Source organism: Aptenodytes patagonicus, chromosome W (genome assembly GCF_965638725.1).
Source record: "Aptenodytes patagonicus chromosome W, bAptPat1.pri.cur, whole genome shotgun sequence".
NCBI classification, from domain to species: Eukaryota; Metazoa; Chordata; class Aves; order Sphenisciformes; family Spheniscidae; genus Aptenodytes; species Aptenodytes patagonicus.
In genome coordinates this window covers 41,354,417-41,373,875 of record NC_134981.1, presented here as the reverse complement: position 1 = coordinate 41,373,875, position 19,459 = coordinate 41,354,417, and the positions used below count along the sequence as shown (strand labels likewise).

At 48.0% G+C, this 19,459-nt stretch overlaps 1 protein-coding gene across 1 annotated transcript in view; it reads left to right on the top strand.

The window, feature by feature from the left end:
- The window catches only part of LOC143171894 (transcription factor RFX3-like), a 186,816-nt gene that overhangs the window by 77,323 nt on the left and 90,034 nt on the right, over window positions 1–19,459 (top strand). The window lies entirely within an intron of this gene.

Genomic DNA, 19,459 nt, shown 5'->3' with positions numbered 1-19,459 from the left:
GTGAAGCTATATATGCAGCATTTTGTTGTTTGGGGAAAAAACAAGTTTATGGACAAGTTTTAAGTTATGCTGATAGGAAGGATTATCTAAATTTGTCATAATATGATCATCTGCGTAATAAATAAATCTTCATGTGGGCCTTCTATTCTTCTAGTTGAAATTCTACTGGCAATTTCCTAGATTGCTGAGACAGCTGCAGTCATTACTTACAGAAAACAATTATGTAATTTCTTTACTGTGTTTAGTGCAATGAGATACATATTTAATTTTTTTCCAAAGGAAGGAAGAAAGGGAGAGGAATATGTCCTTTTGCTTCTCTCTTAGACTCTTCTATTTCCTGTGCTTTTCTTGCTTCAGTGAACATGCTTTTCTGCCATCAAGTTCCTTTCTCCCATGTGCAAACTTAAAATCAAAGAATAATTTAGGTCAAAAGAGACCTCTGGAGGTTATATGGTACAACCCCCCCACACACACACTCAGAGTACGGCTAACTTCGAAGTTGCTCAGGGAGGACCTTCCCTCCCTCTTTTTCCAGTTACCTCTAAATATATCCCCTTGACACTTTTGATGTGTTATAAGGTTAAGGAAGAAGCAAAAGGCACGTAGAAAACTTGTTTGGTGCCAGCAAATATGTATTTATTGATGATAATCTGGCATTGACACAAAAAAGTCAACAACACTATTGGGTTCAGAGACTGATGTTAACGCAGCATCCTCTCCACTGGCATATTTTGCCAAATTCATTCTTCAGTTAACCTTTTCTCGCACATCTCTTGTTGCCTGATTTTCTTTGCTCTTATAACATCTAATCAATCTTCTGTCCTAAATGGGTCTGTTAAGAGGTGCTCATTATTAAGAATGACCAATGCGTCCTTGTTTAAGATACTGTAAAAACTGAAAGTCACTCATAACATTGTTAAACTGTAATCAAAGATTGAAAATTTCTATGTAGAATGCCTTATCAGGCTAACTTGTTTTTGAAAAATGTCAGCCAAAGACATTGAACTGTTAAGACAAAAGAAAACATATTTCTTCATCCATGCTTGTATAAGTTTTTCTTTTAAAAGCTCTAGTACTTCTACTCTTTCAATTATGGACTTGAAACTGAGCAGTGATGTTGGGAGTGTGTGTTTTATTGCAGTTCATGAAATTTTGCCTGAGTTTATAGCTCAAATATATTAAGCAGAGGATTATGTTTATTTTACCCTATTTATATGTTAAATGCTCCAAAGACCAATGGATGTGCTCTAGGTGGTCCTAAATGGGCATCTCCTTGCAGCTGCTGCTTCTGCTATTAATTATATCAACTCTGGGTTGTAGTACCTAATCTATGAACAAAGAGTCTATTCTATTTACCACCCGCTGCTGGTTATACAGGCTGGCAGTGATGAGGTTGCAGAGAGAAGTTCTGCAGTGATCAAAAGGGACTTCAGGGCACTGGGGCGACTGGTTGAAGGATCGGGAGCGCAGGTAGTGTTTTCCTCTATCCCTACAGTGGCAGGGAAGAATACTGAAAGGAACAGGAAAACACACCTGATCAACACGTGGCTCAGGGGCTGGTGCCATCGGAGGAATTTTGGCTGTTTTGGTCATGGGGAAGTTTACACGGCACCGGGCCTGCTGGCGGCAGATGGAGTCCAGCTGTCTCACAGGGGGAAAAGGATCATGGCTCATGAATTGGCAGGGCTCATTGAGAGGGCTTTAAACTAGGTTCGAAGGGGGAAGGGGATAAAACCAGGCTCACTAGAGATGAGACTAGGGGTGGCATGCCAATGCTGGGGGAGTGTCGTGGTTTAATCTCAGTCAGCAATTAAGCACCACGCAGCCGCTCGCTCACTCCCCCCCCCCCGGTGGGATGGGGGAGAGAATTGGAAGAGCACAAGTTAGAAAGACTCGTGGGTTGAGATAAAAACAGTTTAATAATTGAAATAAAATGATAATAATAATATGATAATAATAATAATAATACACAAAACAAGTGATGCACAGCACAATTGCTCACCACCCGCTGACCGATGCCCAGCCAGTCCCCGAGCAGCGGCCCCCCCGGCCAGCTTTTCCCAGTTTATGTACTGAGCATGACGTCACATGGTATGGAATGTCCCTTTGGCCAGTTTGGCTGTGCCCCCTCCCAGCTTCTTGTGCACCTCCAGCCTCCTCAGTCAGTAGAGCATGGGAAGCTGAAAAGTCCTTGGCTAGTGTAAGCATTACCTAGCAACAACTAAAACACCGGTGTGTTATCAACTTTGTTCTCATCCTAAATCCAAAACACTGTACCAGCTACTAGAAAGGAAATTAACTCTATCCCTGCCGAAACCAGGACAATATCCACCCCTTATTCTATACCATTTGCATCATGCTCAAGTCTCACATTTTCCAGTACATTTTCATTAATCACCACCCCTTTTTATATATATATATACACACATACACAGATATCATTCCCTTCATCTGTGGGCCATCCCTCTAAAATGTTCGGTGAGTTCATTTAGTCCATGACTTCAGGCTCCATCTGTCATAATAATCTTTCAGGGCAGGAAAAATGGAGATGGTATGTGGTGTTGGATTGTTTCAGGTTGAAGTCAGTTCTGGTACCATCATCACTGTGCTTTGCTTGGTTTCACTGAAGTTATTCTTCATTAATCTGGGTGATTCTTATTATAATAACATTAGTATGGCATATAATATTATTAGTATTATTAGTATATCTGTGTATTATTAGTATAACTATTATAACTATAATTAGTACTTAACATCACATAATTCAGATCATTGGCTATTCTCACCCAAAATCAAATCCCCTTGAGGTACACATCGGACTTCCCCATCCTTCCGCATTATCCACCAAGTGCACCCAGGTCCTTGAGCAAAAGCAATCCCACGGATGGGTCTGCCTCTGCCCGAGGCAGGAATAACCCAGACTGTCTTCCCCAGCATATTTTTTATGTGCACTACAGGGACTTTATTCCCATCTACAGTACGTAAAAGTTCTGACTGGGCAGGGCCTGCTCGATTGGCAGATCCCCGAGTGTTGACTAACCAGGTGGCCTTTGCTAAATGTGTATCCCAATGTTTGAACGTCCCACCACCCATTGCTCTCAGCGTAGTCTTTAACAGTCCATTGTATCGTTCAATTTTCCCAGAAGCTGGTGCATGATAGGGGATGTGATACACCCACTCAATGCCGTGCTCTTTGGCCCAGGTGTCTATGAGGTTGTTTCGGAAATGAGTCCCATTGTCTGACTCAATTCTTTCTGGGGTGCCATGTCGCCATAGGACTTGCTTTTCAAGGCCCAGGATAGTGTTCCGGGCAGTGGCATGGGGTACGGGATATGTTTCCAGCCATCCGGTGGTTGCCTCCACCATTGTAAGCACGTGGCGCTTGCCTTGGCGGGTTTGTGGGAGTGTGATATAATCGATCTGCCAGGCCTCCCCATATTTATATTTCAGCCATCGTCCTCCATACCAAAAAGGCTTTAACCGTTTGGCTTGCTTGATTGCAGCACATGTTTCGCATTCATGGATAACCTGTGCAATAGTGTCCATGGTCAAGTCCACCCCTCGATCACGAGCCCATCTGTATGTTGCATCTCTTCCTTGGTGACCTGAGGTGTCATGGGCCCACCGAGCTAGAAATAATTCACCTTTATGTTGCCAGTCCAGATCCACCTGAGCCACTTCAATCTTAGCAGCCTGATCCACCTGCTGGTTGTTTTGATGTTCTTCAGTGGCCCGACTCTTGGGTACGTGAGCATCTACGTGACGGACTTTTACAACCAGGTTCTCCACCCGGGCAGCAATATCTTGCCACAATGCGGCAGCCCAGATGGGTTTGCCTCTGCGCTGCCAATTGCTCTGTTTCCATTGCTGCAACCACCCCCACAGGGCATTTGCCACCATCCATGAGTCAGTATAGAGATAGAGCACTGGCCACTTTTCTCGATCAGCAATGTCTAAAGCCAGCTGGATGGCCTTTACTTCTGCAAATTGGCTTGATTCACCTTCTCCTTCAGCCGTTTCTACAACTTGTCGCATAGGACTCCATACAGCAGCTTTCCACCTCCGATGTTTTCCCACAAGACGACAGGACCCATCAGTGAACAGGGCATATTGCTTCTCATTTTCTGGTAGTTCATTATACATTGGGGCCTCTTCAGCACGCGTTACCTCCTCCTCTGGCAATATTCCAAAATCTTTGCCCTCTGGCCAATCCATGATCACTTCCAGAATTCCTGGGCGACTGGGGTTTCCTATTCGAGCCCGTTGTGTGATTAGTGCGACCCACTTACTCCATGTAGCATCAGTTGCATGATGTGTACAGGGGACCCTCCCTCTGAACATCCAGCCCAGCACCGGCAGTCGGGGTGCCAGGAGGAGCTGTGCTTCAGTGCCGATCACTTCTGAAGCAGCTCGAACCCCTTCATAGGCTGCCAATATCTCTTTTTCAGTTGGAGTATAGCGGGCCTCGGATCCTCTGTATCCCCGACTCCAAAACCCTAGGGGTCGACCTCGAGTCTCCCCTGGTGCTTTCTGCCAGAGGCTCCAGGTAGGGCCATTCTCCCCGGCTGCGGTATAGAGCACATTTTTTACATCTTGCCCTGCCCGGACTGGCCCCAGGGCTACTGCATGAACTATCTCCCGTTTAATTTGTTCAAAAGCTTGTCGTTGCTCAGGGCCCCATTTGAAATCGTTCTTCTTCCGGGTCACTTGATAGAGAGGGTTTACAATCAGACTGTAATTTGGAATGTGCATTCTCCAAAAACCCACCACGCCTAAGACAGGGAGAAATCGATAGCCCAGCTCAAGTGCATCTACACCAATGCACGCAGCATGGGCGGCAAACAGGAGGAGCTGGAAGCCATTGTGCGGCGGGATAGCTATGACTTAGTCGCCATCACGGAAACATGGTGGGGTGACTCTCACGATTGGAGTGCTGCAATGGATGGCTATAGACTCTTCAGAAGGGACAGGCGAGGAAGGAGAGGCGGTGGGGTGGCTCTGTATGTTAGGGAGTGTTTCGATTGTCTAGAGCTCAACGATTGTGATGATGATAAGGTCGAGTGTTTATGGGTAAGGATGAGGGGGAAGGCCACCGAGGCAGATATCCTGCTGGGAGTCTGTGATAGACCACCCAACCAGGATGAAGAGGCGGATGAAGCATTCTACAAGCGGCTGGCAGAAGTCTCTTAATTGCTAGCCCTTGTCCTCATGGAGGACTTCAACTTCCCGGACGTCTGCTGGAAATCCAACACGGCAGAGAGGAAGCAGTCTAGGAGGTTCCTGGAGTGTGTGGAAGACAACTTCCTGACACAGCTGGTAAGTGAGCCTACCAGGGGAGGTGCCTCGCTCGACCTGCTGTTTACAAACAGAGAAGGACTGGTGGGAGATGTGGTGGTCGGAGGCCGTCTTGGGCTTAGCGACCATGAAATGGTAGAATTCTCGATTCTCGGTGAAGTAAGGAGGGGGGCCAGCAGAACCGCAACCATGGACTTCCAGAGGGCGGACTTTGGCCTGTTCAGGATGCTGGTTGAGAGAGTCCCTTGGGAGACAGTCCTGAAGGGCAAAGGGGTCCAGGAAGGCTGGACGTTCTTCAAGAAGGAAGTCTTAAAGGCGCAGGAGCAGGCTGTCCCCGTACGCCGTAAGAAGAACGGGCGGGGAAGACGACCGGCCTGGCTGAACAGGGAGCTTTTGCTGGGAGTCAGGAAAAAAAGGAGAGTTTACCACTTGTGGAAGAAGGGGCAGGCGACTCAAGAAGAGTACAGGGATCTCGTTAGGCCCTGCAGAGAGGAAATGAGAAAGGCAAAAGCCCAGCTAGAACGCAATCTGGCCGCTGTCGTTAGAGACAACAAAAAATGTTTTTACAAATATTTTAATGACAAGAAGAGAGCCAAGGAGAATCTCCATCCCTTATTGGATGCGGGGGGGAACATTGTCACTGAGGATGAGGAAAAGGCTGAGGTACTCAATGCCTTCTTTGCCTCAGTCTTTAACAGGCAGGCCAGTTATCCTCAGGGTATTCAGCCCCCTGAGCTGGAAGACAGGGACGGCGAGCAGGATGAACCCCCCATAATCCAAGAGGAAGCAGTCAACGATCTGCTACGCCACCTGGACGCTCACAAGTCTATGGGGCCGGATGGGATCCACCCGAGAGTGCTGAGGGAGCTGGTGGAGGAGCTCGCCAAGCCACTCTCCATCATTTATCAGCAGTCCTGGCTAACGGGGGAGGTCCCGGACGACTGGAGGCTTGCCAGTGTGACGCCCATCTACAAGAAGGGCCGGAAGGAGGATCCGGGGAACTACAGGCCTGTCAGCCTGACCTCGGTGCCGGAGAAGATTATGGAGCGGTTCATCTTGAGGGCGCTCACAAGGCATGAGCGGGACAACCAGGGGATCAGGCCCAGCCAGCACGGATTCGTGAGAGGCAGGTCCTGCTTGACCAACCTGATCTCCTTCTATGACCAGGTGACCCGCCTAGTGGACGAGGGAAAGGCTGTGGATGTGGTCTACCTGGACTTCAGTAAGGCCTTTGACACCGTCTCCCACAGCATTCTCCTAGAGAAGCTGGCAGCTCATAGCTTAGACAGGTGTACTCTGCGCTGGGTCAAAAACTGGCTGGACGGCCGGGCCCAGAGAGTTGTGGTGAATGGAGTTCCATCCAGTTGGCGGCTGGTCACGAGCGGTGTTCCCCAGGGCTCGGTTTTGGGGCTGGTCTTGTTCAATATCTTTATCAATGATCTGGATGAGGGGATGGAGTGCACCCTCAGGAAGTTTGCAGGCGACGCCAAGTTGGGCAGGAGTGTTGATCTGCTCGAGGGTAGGAAGGCTCTGCAGAGGGACCTGGACAGGCTGGATCGATGGGCCCAGACCAACTGTATGAGGTTCAACAAGGCCAAGTGCCGGGTCCTGCACTTCGGCCACAACAACCCCATGCAGCGCTACAGGCTTGGGGAAGAGTGGCTGGAAAGCTGCCTGTCGGAAAAGGACCTGGGGGTGCTGGTCGACAGCCGTCTGAACATGAGCCGGCAGTGTGCCCAGGCGGCCAAGAAGGCCAATGGCATCCTGGCCTGTATCAGAAATAGTGTGGCCAGCAGGAGTAGGGAAGTGATTGCGCCCCTGTACTCGGCACTGGTGAGGCCGCACCTCGACTACTGTGTTCAGTTTTGGGCCCTTCACGACAAGAAGGACGTCGAGGTGCTGGAGCGTGTCCAGAGAAGGGCAACGAGGCTGGTGAGGGGTCTGGAGAACAAGTCTTATGAGGAGCGGCTGAGGGAACTGGGGGTTGTTTAGCCTGGAGAAAAGGAGGCTGAGGGGAGACCTCATCGCTCTCTACAACTACCTGAAAGGCGGTTGTAGCGAGGTGGGTGTCGGTCTCTTCTCCCAAGTAACTAGCGATAGGACGAGAGGAAATGGCCTCAAGTTGCGCCAGGGGAGGTTTAGATTGGATGTAAGGAAAAATTTCTTTACTGAAAGAGTGGTTAAACGTTGGAACAGGCTGCCCAGGGAAGTGGTGGAGTCCCCATCCCTGGAAGTATTTAAAAGACGTGTAGATGAGGCGCTTAGGGACATGGTTTAGTGGGCATGGTGGTGTTGGGTTGACGGTTGGACTCGATGATCTTAGAGGTCTTTTCCAACCTTAATGATTCTATGATTCTATGTCCATGTCTCTCTTGTACCGTGGAGCCCAAAACTGGACACAGGACTCCAGATGATACAGTCTCACCTATGCTAAACAGAGGGTAAGGATCACTTCCCTCAACCTGCTGGCTACACTCTTGGTAATACAGCCCGGGATGCATTTGTCCTCCTTTGCTGCAAGGACCAGTGGATGGAAAGAAGAAAGTACGGTGGCAGACACACGAATCTAACAAAGAGCCAAAATGCTGCTGGCTCATATTCAACTTGCTTTCTACCAGGACCCCCAGGTTCTTCTCTGCAAAGTTGCTTTGTAGAGAGTCAGCCCCCCCAGTCTATATTGTTGCATGGGGTTATTCCATCCCAGGTGCAAGACTTGGCATTTATCCATGTTAAACTTCATGAGGATCCCATCAGTCCATTTCTCTAGCCTTTCCAGGTCCCTCTGACCTCCAGCATATTGAGCATCACCACCCCCATTTGGTGTCATCTGTAAACTTGCTGAGAGTGCATTCTGTCCCATCATCCAGGTCACTAATGAAGACCTTAAACGGCATTGGTCCCAGTACTGAGACCGCACTAGTTACTGGCCTACAGCTGGACTTTGCACCACAGATCACAACTCCTTGAACCCAGCAGTCTAGGCGATTTTCCACCCACCTTATCGTTCACTTATCCAGCCCATATCTCAACAATTTGGTGATAAGGAGATTATGGGAGACTGTGTCAAAGGCCTTTCTTCAGTCAAGGTATACAACATCCACTGCCTCCCCTTGTCCACAGTGCCAGTCACCTCGTCATAGAAAGCAATGAGTTTGGTCAGGCATGATTTGCCCTTGGGTAAATCCCTGTTGGCTGCTCCCAGTCACCTTCTTGTCCTTCATGTATTTACAAATAGCTTCCAGGAGGATTTGTTCCATAACCTTTCTAGGGACTGAGGTGAGGCTGACTGGCCTGTAGTTCCTGGTATCCTCCTTTTTGTCCTTGAAGATGGGTGTGATATGACTTTTTCCAGTCATCATGAACTTCCCCCAGTTGCTGTGACCTTTTGAGGACGATAGAGAGCTGCCTTGCAATGACATCAGTCAGCTCCTTCAGCACCCTTGGATGCATCCCACCTGTTCCCATGGGCTTGTGTACATCTAAAAGGCTTAAGTGCTCCTTAACTGCATCTTCCTAGCTACAGGAGACTGTGATTTCTAGCAAGCTCTAGCAGTTCTAACAGGCTCTGTCAGCTGTTCTTGATTAAAGAGGGCATTGAGCTTTTGTTCCAGCTGACTCCTGATTAGGGACAGTCAAGCACCCTTTCAGCAAATACTAGGGAGTGGCCTATATAAGTGCCAGCCTAGAGCACAATGAGCAGAGTCAGCAGTTTGTAGTGAGTGGGGTCTAGTAACTACTCAGGGCAGTGTTTGTATTCTCAACAATGGTGGGGGTCTGTTACAGGACATGGTCCTCAGCAGCTGTCCCTGGAATGTCAGAGGCCTTGGCCTAGATGGAGCTCCAGAAGGAGGATACAGTTCTGTAGGTCTCAGGCTGTAGGATGTGCCTGGGGTTTTGCTGATGCTGGGGCAGCAGCAGCAGCAGATAGTCTTATAGTCTGCAGGTGGTGTGTGCTTGTTGAGGATCTGTGTTGCCAAGTAAAGGAGCTATGGGAGGAGGTCAGCAGACTGCACAGCGTCAGAGATGATGAGAAAGAGATCAACCGGTTCTCCTCTGAAATCCTGTAGCTTCAAGAGCCCAAACTCCCAACTGTACTGAAGGAGGAGCAGGAGCAGTTTGCGCTTATTGGGTTGGGAAGTGGAGACTCCCATGATGGTGGAGGGTGGAAGCTTGTGACTTCTGGCACCAGGAGGAAGGCTCCTTCTCCACCTGAAGATTTGCAACTACAAAATAGAATCAGTGCCCTCATAGCAGATGAGGAGCTGGGAGGTCTGTCAAACAAAGCATCCATGCTGGTGGAACCTGAGTCATGCAGTAGTGAATAACTCACTGCTGGGGGGGATGGAGACTCTCGTGTGCTGAGCTGACCAATTGTCTAGGGAAGTTTGCTTGCTGGGGGCTTGGATGTGGGACACCGTTGAAAACCTGCTAAGGCTTCTCTGGCCCTCAGGCTATTAATCTCTGCTGCTTTTCCATGTGGGCACCAATGATACTGCCAAAGGAGACCTACCTGGAAAGTGTCAAGTGTGGCTATATGACTCTGGGGGCAATGGTCAAGGACATGGGGGCCTCGGTGATGTTCTTCTTGATCTTACTGGTGAGGGGAAAGAGCTTGAGGATGAGGGGGTGGATCCTGCAGGTCAACAATTGGGTGTGTAGCTGGTGTTGGCAGCAAGGTTTTAATTTTTTTTACAGAATCACAGAATGGTTGAGGTTGGAAGGGACCTCTGGAGGTCATCTGATCCAACCCCCTGCTCAAGCAGGGCCACCTAGAGCCGGTTGCCCAGGAACATGTCCAGATGGCTTTTAAATATCTCCAAGGAGGGAGACTCCACAACCTCTCTGGGCAACCTGCTCCAGCGGTCAGTCGCTGTCACAGTAAAAAAGTGTTTCCTGATGTTCAGACGGAACCTCCTGTGTTTCAGTTTGTGTCCATTGCCTCTTGTCCTGTAACTAGGCACCACTGAAAAGAGCCTGGCTCCATCTTCTATGCACCTTCCCTTCAGGTATTTATACACATTGATAAGATCCCCCCTGTCCCAAGCCTTCTCTTCTCTGGGCTAAACAGTCCCAGCTCTCTCAGCCTTCCCTCACAGGAGAGATGCTCCACTCCCTTAATCATCTTGATGGCCCTTCATTGGACTCTTTCCAGTATGTCCATGTCTCTCTTGTACTGGGGAGCCCGGAACTGGACACAGGACTCCAGGTACGCAGTACTCAACTGGTGCTGAATAAAGGGGAAGGATCACCTACCTGGACCTACTGGCAATACTTTGCCTAATGCAGCCCATTAGCCCTCTTTGCGACAAGGGCACACTGCTGGCTCGTGTTCAACTTGGTGTCCACCAGGACCCGCGGGTCCTTTTCTGCAAAGCTGCTTTCCAGCTGGCTGCCCCCCCCCCCCCCCCCCCCCCCCCGGCATGTACCAGTGCATGGGGTTGTTCCTCCCCGGGGGCAGGACTTGGCACTTCCCCTTGTTGAACTGCACGAGGTTCCTGTCAGCCCATTTCTCCATCTTGTCGAGGTCCCTCTGGATGGCAGCACAACCTTGTGATGTATCAGCTACTCTTCCCAGTTTTGTGTCATCAGCCAACTTGCTGAGGGTACGCTCTGCCCCATCATCCAGATCACTAATGAAGACATTGAACAGTATTGGACCCAGTATTGACCCCTGGGGTAAACCGCTATTTACTGGCCTCCAACTAGACTTTGTGCCACTATGACCATGGGATCCTCTTTGAGGATGGAGGACTTCTAGGGAGAGACAGGATCCATGTGACCAAGTGGGGCACAAACAGCTTTGCTAACAGGCTGGCCAACCTGGTAAGGAGAGCTTTACACTAGGAATGATGGGGAAGGGATGACCAACAGTCAAGTGAGGAAGTCATAGACTGGATGGGCAAGCAAAGGATGTGGGGTAAACAGAAGGGACCTCATAATCAACAAAACCGTGTTGAAAGTGGACCACTTCAAGCATATGCACATAACTAAGGAAGTGTCAGGAGATCAGCATTATGGGAAAGCTTTCATGCCCTTTTGGGGAAATTGGTACGACTGGGTGCCTCTCTGAAGTGCCTGCACACTTATGCATGCAATATGGGGGAAAATAGGAGGAATTAGAGGTCTGTGAGCGTTTGCAGGGCTACAATCTCAGGGATCACAGACATATTGCGGGATGGCTCATACAGCTGGAGTGCTGCAATGGATGGATACAGAATCTTTAGGGAAAACAAGCCAAGAAAGCGCTCTATATGAAAGAGGAGCTGGAATGCATGGAACTTTGCCTAGGGATGGATGATAAGCCAGTTGAGAGCTTAAGGGTCCGGGTTAGATGACATACCAACGTGGGTGATGTTGTGGGTATCTGATACAGACTGCCTGATCAGGAAGAAGTAGATGAAGTCTTGTGGTAGGTTGACCTTGGCTGGCCACCAGGTGCCCACCAAGCTGCTCTATCACTCCCCCTTCTCAACAGAACAGGGGAGAAAAATGTGATGAAAAGCTCGTGGGTCGAGATAAGGACAGGGAGATCATTCAGCTATTACTGTCACAGGCAAAACAGACTTGCCTTGGGGAAGATTAATTTAATTTATTGCCAGTTAAACAGAGTAGGATAATGAGGAATAGGAACAAATCTAAAAACACCTTCCCCCCACCCCTCCCTTCTTCCCAGGCTCAACTTCACTCCCCACTCTTCTACCTCCTCCCTCTGAGTGGTGCAGGGGGACGGGGAATGGGGGTTGCGGTCAGTTCATAACGCTTTGTCTCTGCCGCTCCTTTCTCCTCACGCTCTTCCCCTGCTCCAGCGTGGGGTCCCACCCACGGGAGACAGTCCTTCACGACCTTCTCCAACGTGGGTCCTTCCCACAGGCTGCAGTTCTTCAAGAACTGCTCCAGCATGGGTCCTTTCCACGGGGTGCAGTCCTACAAGAACGGACTGCTCCAGTGTGGGTCTCCCCACTGGGTCACAGGTCCTGCCAGAAAACCTGCTCCAGCATGGGCTTCTATCCATGGGGCCACCGTTCCTGCCAGGAGCGTGCTCTAGCATGGGCTCTCCATGGGTTGCAGCTTCCTTCAGGGCACACCCACCTGCTCTCACGTGGGGTCCTCCATGGGCTGCAGGGTGACAATGTGCTTCACCGTGGTCTTCACCACGGGCTGCAGGGGATTCTCTGCTCCGGCGCCTGGAGCACCTCCTCCCCCTCCTTCTTCACTGACCTTGGTGTCTGCATAGTTGTTTCTCTCATGTATTCTCACTCCTCTCTCCCAGCTGCTGTTGTGCAGCAGTTTTTACCCCTTTCTTAAATATGTTGTCACAGAGGCGCTACCAATGTCTCTGATTGGCTCAGACTTTGGCCAGCGGTGGGTCCCTCTTGGAGCCGGCTGAAACTGGCTCTTTTCGACATGGGGGAAGCTTCTGGTGTCTTCTCATAGAAGCCATCCCTGCACCCCCCACCTCTACCAAAACCTTGCCACGTAAAGCCAATACAGGTCGTCTTCAGGCAACTGGAATAAGCCTCATGTTCACAGGCTCTGGTTCTCATGAGAGACTTGAACAACCCCAATATCTGCTAGAGGGACAACAAAGCAGGGCACAAGCAACCCAGGAGGACAGTTAAGCAGTGCAACTGGTTGCCCAGAGAGGTTTGTGTAGTTTCCGTCCTTAGATGTTTTCAAGACCCAATTGGGTAAAACCCTGAGCAAACTGGTCTGAATTCAGCATTGACCATGCTTTGAGCAGGAGGTTGGACTAGAGACCTCCTGAGGTCCCTTCCAACCTGAATTATTCTTTGATTCTATATTATGTAACAATTATTTAGTTTCTGATTTAACAAGCAGAACTGACCACTTCACCTAAGACCCTTTCAAGAAACTTATGATCAGCAGTGAAAATTCTTTTTGGCATTCCTAGAGGTACATCAGTAATTGCAACAAGTGTTTCCTATCTCCTGAAAACTTCCATCATGAATTTTCCACCTTCAATTTTTGCCTAAGTGCTTTTGCTTTTAAAGAGCAAAACCCTGCAGGAAATGGCAATTATTGCAATACTGCAATTTCCTCAAGTAAGCTTGAAGTACCCTGAACCATTGTCAACATGCTGTTTATTTTAGTTCTAAAGAACAAAATGCAATGTGCAGTGTTCAAAGACAGTATCAATAAGCAATATATAAGAATGTGTTTAACTAACAGAAGGTAGGATTGCTCTTACTGCTGTGAAATCTTGGTGGTGGAGAATGAATGCTGCTACAGTAATGAAGAAGAAAAAATTACTTACTAATTAACTAAGCATTCACTCATGTTAATTTATTACCGGCAGAATAAGAAAAAGTCAAAGTATAAGGAATACTGTAAATAATGTGTCAACGATATTTAGTTATTTAAGGAGAATATTTTTTTTTCTGGACATAAGATCTTTTTCACCCCACTGTATTACAGGATGATCTGTTTTAAAAAAATAAGTGTGGAAAGAAGCAGCTCAGTGTCATCCTGATTTAAAAAAAAAAGTCTTTAGCTATGAAGAAAGAGGAATTCTAAATTCTAAAGAAATAATATTCCCTCCTTCTAGCTAAACACTATATTATTAGAGGACAGTGATGTATAGAGTGATCACAAATTTCTAATGAGCTCTGAAAATGATACATTAAATTAAAAAATTTTGTTGTCCTCTGTCCTGTAAATAGTGGTTAACATACCCAGCCATTATCAAAAGCCTAAGCACCTACATGCTCCAAACATTCTTCAGGTTGACCTGGCTATCATCAAAATTGCCAAAAACCTCTTCCAGAGAATCTTAAGAACAATCTGGTGCAAAATAAATGGCCTAAGTTCATTCTGATAGTTTGTAAAGTGTTACTAAACACACATTAAATGATGTAGCAAAAAAAGTTACGAGGAGAACATTTATTTTTGGATAAGTGTTTGAAAAGCTTGGGTTCTCATCTGAAATCTCTCTCCTACACAAATCTCACAAATAACAAGATTTTGCAGTCTTTCCGGTACTTGTAATTGCTGAAATTGAGAAATACAATGTGAAAAATAGGTTGAACATAACTTCTCTGCCTGGAACAGGAACTCCCAAACAAGTTTGTTGCTGTCCATCCTGTCACTTGTGAAGAGATAAAAAGGCCATTCTCAGGGGAAAGGATCTATTGCCAGTAATACACAGTGGCTCTGGTCTTTTGCTAGAATCATTAGATAATAATCAACTTTACTCCCGACTCAAGTATAGAGTGTTTGACTTCTTTTTAAACAAAGAAATTTGGCTTTTTCCTACACAGTAGTTTTTCATTCGTTTTGTGGGCACTAAAAAGTTTTCACAAAAATTTCAACTGACCAAATTTTACTTAGAGCTTGTTTTTCAAAAAGTTTTTCCTCACTGTCAATTTCTTTTATGGTAATATTTATTAGGAAGTTATGTGACAGAGTAGGTTTTGGGGATTATCCCCCCCCCCCCCCCCAAAATACTGACAATCAGGAAAAGAAAAAAAGATGAAAGTCACAAAAATAGAATTATCAGTTTACATCCTTACTAAATTAAACACATTTTCCCATTTTTTTGGCCAGCTGCTGTTCGTACCTTTCCGATTATCCAGAAAAAAAGAAACCTGCCTATGATGGGGTATTTCTACAAAGCAGTACTTGCAAATATTTTCCTGAGTTGCTTCTTACAGCATAGCTAACAGAGGCAGCCAACAGATGCAGCACTTTGCTCAGAAGGGGGCCAGAAACTTTGCAGAGAACAGCATCCATGTCCTGAGCAATGGTGTTAATGTGTCACAGGGCACCACCTCCAGCCATCGGAGCAACTATCTCTATAATGTCAGAGGCCTCAATCCAGACCGAACTCCTGAGGGAGGATGCAGCTCTCGGAGTACAGCGAGTGCCTGGGGTCTCTCACTGAGGCTGGGGCAGAGGGAGACAGTTTCCTTGCCTGCAGAAGGTGTGCGGTGGTACAGGATCTGTGTTGCCAAGGAGGTGCAGGAAGAGGTCAGCAGACTGCGCGGTATCAGAGATGGTGAGAAAGAGATCAACCGGATCTTTTTCAAGACCCTGCAGCCTGAACCCTCAGCTGTATTGAAGGAGGATCAGGTGGTCTGTGCTTATTGGGTTAGGAAATGGCAAAGGCTGGAAGCTTGTGACTTCTGGCAACAGGAAGAAGGCTCCTGCTCTACCTGCATATCTCCAAGTAAAGAACAGGTTCAGTACCCTCGCAGCAGATGAGGGTCTGGGAACTCTGTCCAATGAAGCATCCGAGCTAGCTAAGCCTGAGCCACGCAGCAGCACCAGAAGGAAGTGGCAAGTGATAACAGTGGGAGACTCCATGCTGTAGGGGATGGGGGCCCACATCTGCCGACCTGACCTGCTGTGTTGGGAGGTTTACTGCTTGCTGGGGGTTGGATCCGGGATGCTATGGAGATACTGCCAAGGTTTGTCTGACCCTCAGACTACTACCTCTTGCGAATCTTCACGTGGGCACCAACGATACTGCCAGAGGAGACCTGGAGCATATCAAGTGTGACTATGTGCATCTGGAGGCAATGGTCAAGGGCATGGGGGCCCAGGTAGTGTTCTCCTTGATCTTTCCAGTGAGAAGCAAGGGCTTGAGGAGGAATGGAAGGATCCTGTGGGTCAACAGTTGGTTGCCCAGCTGGCAATGACAATTGGTATTTGTATTTTATGACCATGGGGACCCTTCTTTAAGGATTGAAGACTGCTAGAGAGAGATGGGATCCATCTGACCAAGTGGGACAAAAACATCTTTACCAACAGGCTGGCCAACCTGGTGAGGAGAACTTTAAACTAGAAATGACAGGGGAGGGAGATGACTACCCATAATCAAGCGAGGGAGTGGTGGAATGGGTTGGCAAGCAAAGGGTGCAGGGTGTTATGGAAAAGAGAGAGCTTGTAATCAGCAAAACAGGGCTGAAGGGGAGACACTCTGCTGGACACAATTCTTACAAACAAGGAAGCTTTTCTTACAGTTCTTACAAATTGGTTGGCGGTGTGAAGGTTGGGGGGCAGCCTGGGCTGCATTGTCCATGAGATGGTGGAGTTGAGAATCCTGAGAGGAGGGAACAAGGCAAATGGCAGGATCACAACTCCAAACTTCAGGAGAGCAGACTTTGGCCTGTGCAGGGACCTTCTTGGAAGAATCCCATGGGAGACAGTCCTGGAGAGCAGAGGGGGTCTAGGAGACCTGTTTGATATTCAAGGATCACCTCCTCCAAGCTCAAGAATGGTCCGTTACAATGAGCAGGAAATCAAGCAAAGGTGACAGGTCTGCATGGACGAACAAGGAGCTCCCGACTAAACTCAAACATGAAAAGGAAGCATACAGGAGCTAGAAAAAGGGGAAAAGTGACCCAGGAGGAATGCAGAGACACTGTCCAAGTGTGCAGAGATGGGGTTAGGAAAGCCAAAGCCCACCTGGAGTTGAAACTGGCGAGGAATGTGAAGGGCAACATTAAGGGTTTCTACAGGTACATCAGCAGCAAAATGAAGACCAGAGAAAATGTGGGCCTGCTGCTGAATGGGGCAGGGAACCTGATGACAAAAGACATGGGAAAGGCCGAGGTACTGAATGCCTTCTACACCTGAGTCTTTACTGGTAAGGATTGCCTTCATGAATCCCAGGCCTCTGAGACCAGAGGGAAAGTCTGCAGCAAGGAAGAATTCTCCTCAATCCCTTCCCAGTTAGGGAAACATTTAAACAAATTGGAGATGCACAAGTCCATGGGACCTGATGAGATACACCCATGAATGCTGAGGGAGCTGGCTGATGTCATTGTGAGGTTACTCTCAATTATCTTTGAATGGTCATGGTGATCAGGGGAGGTTCCTGAGGACTGGAAGAAAGCAAATGACGCTCCAATCTTCAAGAAGGGCAACAAGGAGGATCTGGGGAACTGCAAGCTGGTCAGCCTCACCTCTATTCCTGGGAAAATGATGGAGAAAATAATCCTGGAAGCCATTTCCAAAGAAGGTGCTTGGTAGTAATCAGCATGGATTTAAGAATGGGAAATCATGCCTGACCAATATGATAACCCTTCTACAATGAGTCACCTAGCTTGGTGGACAAGGGGAGAGCAGCGGATGCTGTTTATCTTTACTTTAGCAAGGCTTTCGACGCTGTCTCCCATAACATCCTCATAGACAAGCTGACAAAGTACAGGTTAGATAAGTGGACAGCGAGGTGGACTGAAAACTGGCTGAACTGCCAGGCCCAGACGGTTTTGATCAGAAGCATAAAGTCTAGCTGGAGGCCAGCCTCTAGTGGTGTCCCCCGGGGTTGATCCTCAGGCCAATACTGTTTAACAACTTCATTAATGACCTGGACGATGTGACAGAGTGCACCCTCAGCAAGTTTGCAGATGATACAGAATTGGGAGGAGCGGTTGATGGACCAGATGGCTGTTGTGCCATTCAGAGGGACCTCGACAGTCTGGAGAAATGGGCAGACAGGAACCACATGCAGTCCAACAAAGGGAAATGCCGAGTCCTGCCCCTGGGGAGGAATAACACGATGCACCAGTACAGGCTAGGGGCTGACTGTCTGGAAAGCAGCTTTGCAGAGAAGGACATGGGGGTCCTGGTGGACAACAAGCTGAACGTGAGCCAGTAACGTGCCCTTGCAGCAAAGGAGGCCAATGGTATCCTGAGCTGCATTAGGAACAGTGTTGACAGGAGGTTGAGGGAGGTGATGCTTTCTCTCTACTCAGCACTGGTGAGGCCACACCTGGAGTACCGTGTCCAGTTCTGGGCTCCCCAGTACAAGAAAGACATGGACATACTGTAGCAAGTTCAGCGAAGAGCCACTGCAGTGATGAAGGGATCGGAGCATCTCCCATAGGAGGAGATGCTGAGAGAGCTGGGATTGTTTAGCCTGGAAAAGAGGCTAAAAGGCTCAGGAGGGATCTTATCAATGTGTCTAAATACCTGATGGGAGGGTGTATTGAAGATGGAGCCAAACTCCTCTCAGTGGTGCCCAGTGACAGGACAAGAGGGAATGGGCACAAATTGAAACATAGGAAATTCCGTTTAAACTTAAGAAAAATCTTTTTTACTCTACGGGTGGACAAACACTGGAGCAGGTTGCCCAGAGAGGTTGTGGAGTCTCCGTCCTTGGAGGTATTCAAAACCTGACTGGACAATGTCCTGAGCAACTTGCTCTGGTTGATCCTGCTTTGAGGGGGGGTTGGGAGGGGGATTAGACTAGACAATCTCCAGAGATCCCTTCCAACCTCAACTACTCAACTATTCTATGGTTCTGTGATTACACTTGAAATCACCATGGCAGAAGGTGTCGTTTACAGTATCAAAAATAGCTTTGCTAGCTACAAGGATAGCTGAGGCTCTATGTCTTAAAATATTAATCCAACTTTATAAAGTGATTATTCTTTGGTCCACAGAAAGGATATAAAACTTAGTATTTACAAGGATTATACTGGATTGTAAATAGGAAATTTCTTTTTAATATTTAACACAACATACAAAACATGCAATAAATGTTTTAGGAAGGAATTTAAACTACAGGCACCACTTCCAGGAAGATCAACCTGAACTTTGCAACTGATAAGATGTTAAACCAGGGGGGATCCCAGACACCAAACTGGGAGGGATGCGGGAATTGATAGAACTATACAAACCGATGAAAGGACTTGCAGGGGGAAGGGGAAGCAGGGAGAAACAAAGAGGGGGGGATAGACAGAAAGGGGGATAAAATGGGCCAGTCACGGGTAAAACAGGGCTGGTCAGTACACTTGTCTGGCTGAGCCCTGCACCTGATCACTGCAGTCTGTCCTGTTTTCTTATATTTTCTTTTAAAATCGTTTCTTAACTATCGCTCTGCTTAATCTCACTCTCTGTCCCCTGTGTATGTATGCTGCAAGGAACAGGTGCCAGCTGCTGGTGAGACCTGTGTGTGTGTGTGAGTGAAATTTGGTGCCCAGCTACTGGAGTCAGATTGGGGGATGTAGGCACCCTGGGGCCTGTGGTGTCAGCTGCGGGAGTGAGCGAGGGTCCTAGCATCAGTAGTTGGAGGGGCCATAGCTCTCTGGATCATCATCATAGAATCATCATATGGTTTGGGTTGGAAGGGACCTTTAAAGGTCCAACCCCCCCTGCCATGGGCAGGGACGCCTTTCACTAGATCAGGTTGCTCCTA